Source organism: Moschus berezovskii, chromosome 3 (genome assembly GCF_049115385.1).
Source record: "Moschus berezovskii isolate FMDL1 chromosome 3, NW_MosBer_1.0, whole genome shotgun sequence".
NCBI lineage: Eukaryota > Metazoa > Chordata > Mammalia > Artiodactyla > Moschidae > Moschus > Moschus berezovskii.
Window position 1 is genome coordinate 17,151,494 of NC_142462.1, and position 12,240 is coordinate 17,163,733.

The window sequence follows — 12,240 nt, forward strand, 5'->3', positions numbered from 1 at the left end:
ACTAAAATTCTTCTCAACCTTTAATACCCAAATCAAACAACCTCAGCATTCACCTTGAAGGGGAAATGTGGTGGGTCTAGGTGGGGTGATGACCAAGAAAAAAATAAGGAGACAATTGGGGGACATCTTACCAGGTGCATAAGATCAATGTCCAGTCAAGACATGTGGATGGTGACTAAACCATGGGACTGCTTAGGGAGAGACATGAAAAGCAGAAAAGACACTGAGTGTGATCAGGAGGAAAGCCAAGAATTACTTCCAGGATAGAAGAGAAAGAGAATATATAGAACACCAAGAAGCTACAGTCAAATATACTGGGAAAGTCAGGAGAATGTGTTATAACACATCAAAATAAGAAAGTGTCTTAAGAAGATGATATATTTATCATTGCCTAATACTGCTGAGAAATGAAATCTGATGAAAACCTGCAAAGATAATTGCATTTAGCAGCATGGAAGTTGCTAGGTACTTTGATGAATGTTGTTTTGGTGGAAGTGGTGGTGTTCAAGCTAGATAAGAGTGCTGACTAGTGTTGATGAAATGAGAATTGGAAACAGTGAAATATGCACAATGTTGTTATTAAGTTTGTTGCAGCTGAAGGGATGAAAAGTGAAAGTGTTAGTCACTCAGTCATGTCCGACTCTTTGCAGCCCCATGGACTGGAGCCCACCAGGCTCCTCTGTCCATTGGATTCTCCAGGCAAGAATACTGGAGTGGGTTGCCATTTCCTTCTCCAGGGGATCTTCCTGCCCCAAGGATTCAACCCAGGTCTTTTGCATTGCTGGCAGATTCTTTACCATCTAAGCCAACAGGGAAGGCCATGAAGGGGAACAAGGGATCAGGTAAGGGTTTTATTTTTTTCTCCATGAGAGGCTTTAGAGAGCTGGAAAGTAATTGAAAATACTCAGGCTTAAGAGAAAATTAGAAAATATTTCAAAGAAAAAAAATTGATTGTGTAAAAGTCCCTGAGAAGGTGGGAGAGGATAGCCCCCACTCACAACTGGGAGATTTTGAATTTTACAGAGGGGAGGACCACGTCCTCTCTTGCTAAAAGGGAGATGGATGAAGAAAGAAGGGATGTCTGGTGATTTAAAGATGGAGGAAATGTCACCTCTTGGCACCTTCTTTCCCTCTAAGACACTAGCTAATATGAACTGCTGACACCAAGGAAGAAGTGGAAAGCAGCACGGATAAAAGTTTTAGAAAAAGGACTTCCCTGGTGGTCCAGTGGCTAAGACTCCACGCTCTCAATGCAGGGGACCTAGGTTTGATCCCTGGTCAGGGAACTAGATCCCACCTGCCCAAACTAAGGTTCCCCATGACCCAAATAGAAGACCCTGTGAACTGCAACTAACAACCAAATAAATAAATGTAATTTTTTTTAAGTTTTAGGAAAATGGAAAAGGCTTAAAATAGTCACTGCTGAATAATGTGACTGCAGAATTACATGGGGGAAAAAGTTTTTGGAATGCCAACCGTGAATACAAGTAAGGAGGGAATCAATAAGTGAGTTTACCCAGGACCAGTATTTTTCAAGACCAATGAGGTCTAAACATAAGGACATATGTAGATTTAGAATGTGACCAAGAGTGATATTGAAATGTTGGCTAATGGAGCATCTACATTTGTAAAGAGACACAGAAGACTATGTGTTTTTGAAAAGAGGAATTGTAAATGGATTGGTGGTCCTGAGGAAGGTAAGAAGGGTCTCAGGCACCTTATCTGATTACCCAACCAGAAATTCTCTTCAAGCAGCCCCACTTATCACAGTTGTTAAGTTGAACACAAGTGGAAAGAACGTTGAATCCTCTTTCTAATGCCGTCCACCATGCACCACCATATTTCAGTATGGTGTCCTAGTTTCCTGATGTGTAACGGGAGCGCACAAGACAGAGACACACACTTGGCCTTGCTCATGATAAGTCCTCAAAAAAAGGTTTTTTGTGTTCTATTCTTGACTGATTTTTAATATTTTTATTTATTTATTTGGCTGTGCCAGGTCTCAGTTGCAGCATGTGAGATCTAGTTCCCCAACCAGGAATTGAACCCAGGCCCCCTGCATTGGGAGGGCAGAGTCTTAGCCCCTGGTCGACCAGGGAAGTCCCTCAAAAAATATTTGTTTAGTGAGTGGATAAAAGAAGCAAGACAACTTCCTTGGTGACCCAGTGGTAAAGGATCCGCCTGTCAATGCAGAAGACACAGGTTCAATTCCTGGTCGGGGATGATCCCACATGCCACAGAGCAACGAAGCCTGTGTGCCACAACTACTGAGCCCACGCTCTGGACCCCGGGAACTGCAACTACTGAGCCCACATGCCCGAGAGCCTGTGCTCTGCAGCAGGAGAAGCCCCTACTCTGCAACGAAGAGTAGTCCCTGCTCACTGCAACTGCAGAAAAAGCTGTGCAGCAACACAGACCTGGAACAGCCAAAAATAAATACAAAAAATTATATTTTTTAAAAAAGGAAGCAAGGAAGGAAGGAAGAGAAACTAAGGACCATGTACCTTAGTTTGACCTTGAGTCACAGGTGGTTTTGTGAACACATATCTTACTGATGCCTCTTTCTTTTCTTGCTACTTTAAGAAGCTAATGGAAAGTATTTTAGTCTTTTATTGATCAAAAGATGGAAGCACTAGATTGAGTCACTCAAACTAGCGAAACAAATGTTTTATTTGTTCGTTAAACATACATTTGTGCTTTCTTAGTATTCACAACAAGGGACAGAAAATTGTGAAATTTTCCAGTAATTATGATTCTATCTAGAGAGCAAGTCTGAGAATGAGTCACCAGCCTGTCTGGACAGCGTCAGACCATTATTTACGTGCATAGGCTCTGCGGCTATGCCTGCAGCTGACTCTGAATGGTAACTGCTTTTCCAATTCTTTTTTACTTTCCTTCTTAAAAATGAAAACAATTGGATGTAACAGGAAAGAACTCTACTGAACATCACTGTTCAGAGAATACCTTTCTAACTTTGTTGCTGATGACATGAATGCTTTTCTTATTAGATCAATGATTCAGTTCAGTTCAGTTCAGTTCAGTCACTCAGTCGTGTCCGACTCTTTGAGACCCCATGAATCACATCACGCCAGGCCTCCCTGTCCATCACCAACTCCCGGAGTTCACTCAAACTCACGTCCATCGAGTCGGTGATGCCATCCAGCCATCTCATTCTCTGTCGTCCCCTTCTCCTGCCCCCAATCCTTCCTAGCATCAGACTCTTTTCCAGTGAGTCAACTCGACGCATGAGGTGGCCAAAGTATTGGAGTTTCAGCTTTAGCATCAGTCCTTCCAATGAACACCCAGGATTGATCTCCTTTAGAATGGACTGGCTGGATCTCCTCGCAGTCCAAGGGACTCTCAAGAGTCTTCTCCAACACCACAGTTCAAAAGCATCAATTCTTCTGTGATCAGCTTTCTTCACAGTCCAACTCTCACATCCATACATGACCACGGGAAAAACCATAGCCTTGACTAGACGGACCTTTGTTGGCAAAGTAATGTCTCTGCTTTTTAATATGCTATCTAGGCTGGTCATAACTCCTTTCAGGGGTAAGCGTCTTTTAATTTCCTGGCTGCAATCAGCATCTACAGTGATTTTGGAGCCCCCAAAAATAAAGTCGGACACTGTTTCCACTGTTTCCACATCTATTTCCCATGAAGTGATGGGACCAGATGCCATGATCTTTGTTTTCTGAATGTTGAGCTTCAAGCCAACCTTTTCACTCTCCTCTTTCACTTTCATCAAGAGGCTTTTGAGTTCCTCTTCACTTTCTGCCATAAGGGTGGTGTCATTTGCATATCTGAGGTTATTGATATTTCTCCCGGCAATCTTGATTCCACCTTGTGCTTCTTCCAGCCCAGCGTTCCTCATGATGTACTCTGCATATAAGTTAAATAAGCAGGGTGACAATATACAGCCTTGACGTACTCCTTTTCCTATTTGGAACCAGTCTGTTGTTCCATGTCCAGTTCTAACTGTAGCTTCCTGACCTGCATACAGGTTTCTCAAGAGGCAGGTCAGGTGGTCTGGTATTCCCATCTCTTTCAGAATGTTCCACAGTTTATTGTGATCCACACAGTCAAAGGCTTTGGCATAATCAATGAAGCAGAAATAGATGTTTTTCTGGAACTCTCTTGCTTTCGCCATGATCCAGCGGATTAGCCATCTGCTAAAATATAAATTTTTCCATTTTTACATCTGATCTGTAAGGAATACAAGTAAATCTGATTTACTTCCTTTATATATTTTGATTGTAGTGATATCTTTCAGTCCAGCCTATTTTAAATTTATTTTACTTTTTAAGAATATTTCATATAGTATCAAAGATACATTAATGAAAATGTTAAATATTTTAAAAAGTAAACAGCTGTAAACTAGATTGTATAGTGCTAAATTAATGACAGGACAGAGTCAATATCTGATTTTATTACTGAATTTAATGAATTTTTCACTTGCCCAGATAATGTCTGACCATTAAAATAGCAGATCTGTTTTATGGAATGTATCAAAGTTTGTATACATGATGCATAATTGTCTAATTGAAGTTAAAATATTATGTCCTAGGGTGGAACTTTGCTCTCTCCCCCTAACCCCATACTAAGAGTGATTCCTCCTAATCATCATCATGTACCTCAAGGCCACTGCCATTAGCAGCAGGTGATATTGAGTGCCTTCTTTTATAAAAGCTTTGTGACGAAAGGGATGTAATATCAGTTCAGTTCAGTTCAGTTCAGTCGCTCAGTCGTGTCTGACTCTCCACAACCCCATGAATCACAGCACGCCAGGCCTCCCTGTCCATCACCAAATCCCGGAGTACACTCAAACTCATGTCCATCGAGTCGGTGATGCCATCCAGCCATCTCATTCTCCGTCGTCCCCTTCTCCTCCCGCCCCCAACCTTTCCCAGCATCAGAGTCTTTTCCAGTGAGTCAACTCGTCGCATGAGGTGGCCAAAGTATTGCAGTTTCAGCTTTAGCATCAGTCCCTCCAATGAACATCCAGGATTGATCTCCTTTAGAATGGACTGGTTGGATCTCCTGGCAGTATAAGGGACTCTCAAGAGTCTTCTCCAACACCACAGTTCAAAAGCATCGATTCTTCGGCGATCAGCTTTCTTCACAGTCCAACTCTCACATCCATACATGACCACGGGAAAAACCATTGCCTTGACTAGACGGACCTTGGTTGGCAAAGTAATGTCTCTGCTTTTTAATATACTATCAAGGTTGGTCATAACTTTCCTTCCAAGGAGTAAGCGTCTTTTAATTTCATGGCTGCAATCAGCATCCGCAGTGATTTTGGAGCCCAAAAAAATAAAGTCTGACACTGTTTCCACTGTTTCCCCATCTATTTCCCATGAAGTGATGGGACCAGATGCCATGATCTTTGTTTTCTGAATGTTGAGCTTCAAGCCAACCTTTTTGCTCTCCTCTTTCACTTTCATCAAGAGGCTTTTGAGTTCCTCTTCACTTTCTGCCATAAGGGTGGTGTCATCTGCATATCTGAGGTTATTGATATTTCTCCCAGCAATCTTGATTCCACCTTGTGCTTCCTCCAGCCCAGTGTTCCTCATGATGTACTCTGCATATAAATTAAATAAGCAAGGTGACAATATACAACCTTGACGTACACCTTTTCCTATTTGGAACCAGTCTGTTGTTCCATGTACAGTTCTAACTGTTGCTTCCTGACCTGCATACAGGTTTCTCAAGAGGCAGGTCAGGTGGTCTGGGATTCTTATACAACCCCTCAAAAGGACAAATTCTCCCCAGGGCTTGTTTGCTGTCTATTAACCTTTTGGAGGTTTCCAGAGTTCTGAAGAAGACTTAGTGACGTGTGCTATAAAGGGAATAGAAAAAATTTGAATTCAGAGTGGTAGGGACAGATCTTGGATGTCCTGTCTATCAGCTTGGTTTTCAATAGACGATTTTGGCTTCTCGGATCTCAGTTTCCTCATCTGTAAGTCAAGGATCAGAACAGCTGCATTATCTTGTTCATTCATTCGTCTAAGTCTTAGATGCCTACTCTGTGCCCTGGGAGCCAGGTAAATGGTTGGTAGCTTTGTGAAACCTACAGTTTAACTAAGACTTTAAGCAAATGATTTCAATTTGAGTGGCAATACATGCATTGTTTAAGAGCTAGAAGTCTGGAGCCAGTCTATCTGGGTTCAAAACTTTGCCACTTACTAGTGATGGTGCTTTAAATTGCCTAACCTCACTTTGACTCAGTCTGCTTATCTATAAAATGGGGGTAACATTAGTATCATATCACAAAGCTTTAGTGAGAATAGGAATTATGGATAAAGATGTTTCTTTTTCCATCTGATGAGAGAACTAAAGTTCGGAGAGTTTGAAATGAGTTAGGAGTAATATTTGACTCTTTTGATGGTTTTATAAGAAAAATATTCTCTTATTCATCAGACACCTAAAGAGAAGCAGAGAAATTTTGCACTTTTTAAATTGGTTTTTTAGTTTTAAGGTATGTGTTTGGAAATATTACTAGGAGTTAAGGTCCAGTTGGAATAACTGAGCCATCACTAAATGCATGTTCTTTTGTGATGACTGTTGCTGTAGGTGAAATTCCAGCTACATTCAAGCAGACACAAAAAGTAGGAGAAGATAAAGAGAGAGCCTGATGTGAACAGATAAGATACATACAGGCCCACACTCAGAAACACATGGTCACACCATCTGCTGCTGCTGCTGCTAAGTCGCTTCAGTCGTGTCTGACTCTGTGCGACCCCATAGACGGCAGCCCACCAGGCTCCCCCGTCCCTGGGATTCTCCATCAGAAACTTGTATTTTCGCTGTAAAGATTTTCAGTCAATGAAAATAGGAAGGCATTATCCATTCTTTAGAAAGGAAAATAGTAAAAGTATTCAAAAATAATTTTATAACAGAATGTCTCTCTTTTCCTGTACTAAAGTGTTTAGAACATGAATAAATTACAAAACCAAATATAACAAGAATTTAAAGGAGAAAAGGGGGATCAAAGAACAGCAACCACAAAAGAACACCTATTAAACATCTAATTTTTGCCAGGATGAAGCTTAATATTGTATCATAGATTTTCACAACATGTAGTTACTTGTAGAATTTCTGACAAGGTATGATAAAAACCAGTGTAATTATTTGTTTTTGTAAACTTTTTTTTGTACTTAGTTTGTACCAAGTGCTGTTCCACAAATTAGGTAGTAAGTTAGCATTGTTGCTGTTGTTTGTAGATTCTTTTGATTAAATGTATAATTTTCTTTTCTGCTTTGATGAGAAATCCTTAACGAGTGTTAAGGGTTTAAATATAATGGACATAATTTTTGTCAACTGCTTTGTCTGCATCATTTAATGGATCATACACTATGTCATTTTGTGAATATCACGAATTGCCCAGTTGATTTTATATTGTCAACCCAACTTAGCTTTCCTGGGATAAATCTCACTGGTTATGATGTATTACTTTTTTATATATAGCATTAGGTTAAATTATCTAATATTTTGCTAGCATTTGAATTCATGAGGGATAGGGGTCTATAGATGTTGGTCTGTAGTTTTCTTCTCTTATGATATCTCTAACACTTGGTACCAGCTTTTGCTGGTGTCCTGAAATGAGTTCAAAACTGTTGCCCTTTCCTTTATTTTCTGAAAATGTCTATATTTCATGGGTATGTATTTCATTCTCACTGTTTAATGGAATTGATGAGTGGAGATATTTTAACCTTGTGTTATCCTTGTGGTAGTGAATTCAGATTGTTTGGTATGGTGGTTCTTAACATTTTAGCGTGTACCACAATCACCTGGGTGAGGCCCCACATTTGCATTGCCTGTAAGTTCCCAAGGGCTATGGCCACTGCCGTTCTTCCTAGCACAGTTGGAGAACTGCTGCTTGAATAACAAGAAAGCTCTCGATACTACTCCGCTGCTGCTGGCCGATAGGAATGGTTACTTTAAAGTCTCAGTCTGATCATTTTCCATCTGTTCCATACCTGGGTTTTCATCAATTGACTGTTGATTCTTGACAATGTGTTTTCTTGCTTTCTCATGCATATCATAATATTTTTTATTGAATGCTGGTCATTGTGTGTAAAAACCATACTGTGAGGTATGGAGTGTTAAAGAATTGCTGTCAGTTCTCCTCATCCTCGGATACAAAGGGCCTGAATTTTCCTGTACCTTACTGGGGGTCCGTCTCAGCACTCCTGCTCCTCCCTCTGGGGTCGACCATCACTGTCTTGTATTTGGTGCAAGGCCCAGGCTACAGGAGGCTTTTTCCTGATTCTCCTGTTCAGCCCTCAGACTGAACCCTCCTGACTCCCAGTGGCTTTCTCAACAGACTCTCCCAGTCTTATGTCCTTGATGAGGCCTTGCATTGGCGATTTGTGTGGGGACCAAGATGGTTGCTAAAGACTAGGATATGACTTAGTGACAAAATAACAACCAGATGCCTGGCTTCATTCAGTCAGGATCTCAAGCAATACTAAAGAGTGAATGTATGCATATCATATATGCATATATAGCATTTTCCCCCTAAATATCGCCTTATTGTAAAACCACAAATACAACCCTGACATGAAATCATTTAAGGAACCGATTCTCTCTAACCATTCAAAAGATATTTTTGCCTTGGGAACAAGCAGCTGCGAAATAATGCTGCAAGAATTCCAGGGATAGGGGAGCCTGGGATATATTGCCATATTGGGAAACTAAACTCATTTGACAAAAACATCCCCCACCCCTCCATGGGAAGAAGTAAGCGTTAGTCGCTTAGTTGTGTCCAGCTCTTTGCAACCCCATGGACTGTAGCCCACTAGGCTCCTCTGTCCATGGACTTCTCTAGGCAAGAATACTGGAGTGGGTTTTCTTTCCTTCTCCAGGGGATCTTCCCAACTCATGGACTGAACCTGGGTATCCTGCATTGCAGGCAGATTATTTACAGTCTGGGGTACCTGGGAAGACTAGGAAAGAGGAAAAGAGTTTTCCAGTTGTGTCTAGAATTGAGACACTTAAACCCAGGAGGGAGGGGCTTTATGGGTGATAGAAGCCTGACATCAGCACTGTCCAAATGAGGTAAATACTAAAATCTCACTCAGGAGAGAAATGGGCAACTGGCTAGAGACAGGAGGGGCAAGACTTGGGGGGAGAGTTTGTCTTTAAAACACACAGGCCCGTTGGACCAGGTAAAACTTTCTGTTCTTTAATTTATTACATATGAGCCATGGCCTGATTCTCAGACACAAAGAAGCACACTCACTGGAGACGTCACATCACAGAGTAGTAATGTGTTTGAACTGATGTAGGAACTTTGAGCTAACCACGGGGTGCTCCACGTCCCCGCAAGGCAGTGCCAGCTGTGACATGGTGCTCCTGGTCGAAACTGCTTCCATAGGTTAAAAAGTGCCTCCCATTTGCTCACAAATTATAATCTTTATAACAGTCCTATAAAAGAGTGACTAATCCCATTTTACACATTAAAACAAACACATTACCACAAAAATGGAGCAGCTGCAGTATACATACCATGATGGAGATTTAGTCTCTAAGTTGTATCTGACTCACTGTGACCCTATGGATTGTAGCCCGCCAGGCTCCTCTGTCCATGGGACTTTCCAGGAAAGAATACTGGAGTGGGTTGCTATTTCCTTCTCCAAGGGATCTTCCTGACCCAGGGATTGAACCTGTGTCTCCTGCATTGACAAGTGGATTCTTTACCACTGAGCCGCCAGGGAAGCACATACATACCACATCCAAGCACAAATATCCAGCATGAGGCAAAAAATAAATACTCTATAGCAAGATGAGTTAGCTTAACTTTCATGTTTTTACTCCATTGCCACCACTGTTTCTTTGTAGTCTTTAGATGTCCTAGATTGGATGCTTCTGCTTTATGATGTATTTTATTTTTAGCAGTTTGCATTTCCTTTGCTTATTTTTGTTGTCTCTAAGCCCGGTTCATTTTGGAAATTGCATCCTGGCTTGTCTGCACTGAGGAGAGAAAAGAGAGGGAACCGAGCCGACTCGCCCACGTTATGACCACGGGCGCTCACCTAAAAGTGTGCGAGACTGGACCTCTGCAATGCCACAGCCCTCTGGGGCCAAGAATTCATTAGAGATTCTTGCTGGAGATAGGATGGGACCAAAAAACCTGCTCTTTCTTTTCTTACCCAGGGCTCGTCTCTTGCAAAAGCACAGGTGAAAATGGTTGAAAATGATTCAGTGCTATTTAAGTGTGCCAGATATTAACACTTTTAATGCATCCCCCAGTTCATTCTAAAAGTAATAACAGTTTATACACAACACAGAGTTCCTTAAAAACAAAAGAAATTTGGACTATAGCAGAGGGAACCTAAATGCTGTGCACTGAATGCAGTTTCAGACCCTGGATGACGCACTTTTAGGCTCTCGGCAAATGGAAACAATTTGGTTTTTATTGTGGTGACATCGAAATATATAGTTCTTTGAAAGAAAGCAAAATAGAACATTTTATTCTCTTCCAAGTATGTATATATCCTGAACAAATCATTCCCACTCCTCAACTTGCAGTTCATTTTAACCCTTTGATGGTTACAGACTTCCCCTGCAAAATTAGCATTACCTTTTGAAAAGCTGTTAGCATTCACCTCAGTTTTACTGATTGTTTGACACCTTATAATTTCCTTGAGATTAACATTTTTTGATTCTTAATTCAAATGAGTTTTGCCACTGTTCTCCGCTTCCTGATAAGATGATTATATATTCTGCATCTTCCGTGTGCTTTCTGGTGATAAATTATATTATAATTGTCCCTGCCAGGGCTGCCAGAGTTCAGCGCCTGGTAGCATTTTCATTACACACGTCATTTTCCTCCCCAAGGGTTTGTAACTTCACCCATCTCAAGTATGTTTTCATTATTCATTTATTAATAGAATATGCATACTGGCGCAGGGCAGAAACAAATATCCTTGATATTTATACTTGGACCTACCCTCAGTGGAATACTTCTTTGATGAGAACTTTTATCATGGAAAGAAAGAACTTCGCCCCACTTGTTGGGGAGACAATACTGGGGGTGTAGGGTGCCACCCCTGTCGTTGGTGTGAAACAGGGAAGAAGGCAGCGTTTACTCTGTGCCTGAGTTTTCTCTGCCTCCTACACACGTACAAAAAACGTGCCATGAGGAACCTGCTATTGGTTGTGTTCGCAGTGGTTCTGTCGTGTTCCATAAAGGCTCAAGAGGGCTGATGAGAGGTGAAAGATGGGCTGCTCATCCAAACAAGTTATTTTCTGGACTGTTACCATTGCATGAAGAGTACATGACACAGCTTCTGTTGGAAACAAGATTGAGTGCACCCAGCGGAACGCAGAGGGGCAGAAGAAGTTCCTGGCATAATGTAGTGATAGGAAATCACAGAGAGATGCTCTCAGGGATCTCTGTGTACTTTATGCAGTACACTGTAGCAAATTCCTAAAAAGAGCTGCAGGTGGAGAATTTGTACAGACATATGTGCTAGTACGTGAATATGACATAAAACCATTGGTCTAGAAAAATGGCAACAGAATTGAAATATACATATTTAGGTATGAATGTGTATATGTACCTAAGTTTCTATATAGGTTGGATGTTCAATACAAATGGCCTGCAAATTAATTTTTTTCTTTCTTTCTTCTTTCTTTTTTTTCCTTCTTTCCATCTCTCCCTCTTTCTATTCATCTATCAAGTCTATCTTTTTATTTAGACAAGGATTACACAATACTAACATTTGTGGACTAAGATGCTTCCATTGTCAGAATAGTGGTGCTAGTGGTGAGGAACCCTCTTGCCAATGCAGGAGATGTAAGAGACATGGGTTCGATCCCTGAGTTGGGAAGATCTCCTGGAGAAGGGCAGGGAAACCCACTCCAGTATTCCTGCCTGGAGAATGGACAGAGGAGCCTGGCAGGCTACAGTCCATGGAATTACAAAGAGTCAGACACTACTGAGCAACTAACACGATTATTCTTTGGTGACATAAATACTTCAGTGTATCAGAATGATTATAGAATCCAGAATTAAACAAACTTGTGTTTGAAACTTGATTTTCTGTATAAAAGGGATTATTTCTCTCCTGAGCATTTTAGTTTTCTTATCTGTAAAATGAGTGTAATAATATCTACCATGCAGGGTGGCTATAACAATGAAATGTCATGTAAAGTACCTCACCTATTTCCACCATGTAGTAGGTGTATAAGAAATCCTGGATTCCTTCCATTTATTGCCTAAGAAGAATT

General features: G+C 41.0%; 1 long non-coding RNA gene across 1 annotated transcript in view; it reads left to right on the top strand.

Moving 5' to 3' along the window:
- The first annotated feature begins 626 nt into the window (after positions 1–626).
- Positions 627–12,240, top strand: part of LOC148778292 (uncharacterized) — a 36,302-nt gene continuing 24,688 nt past the window's right edge. Inside the window, exon 1 of the long non-coding RNA XR_016036648.1 lies at positions 627–842. This is a non-coding gene — a long non-coding RNA (uncharacterized LOC148778292). The remainder of the gene's footprint in view (positions 843–12,240) is intronic.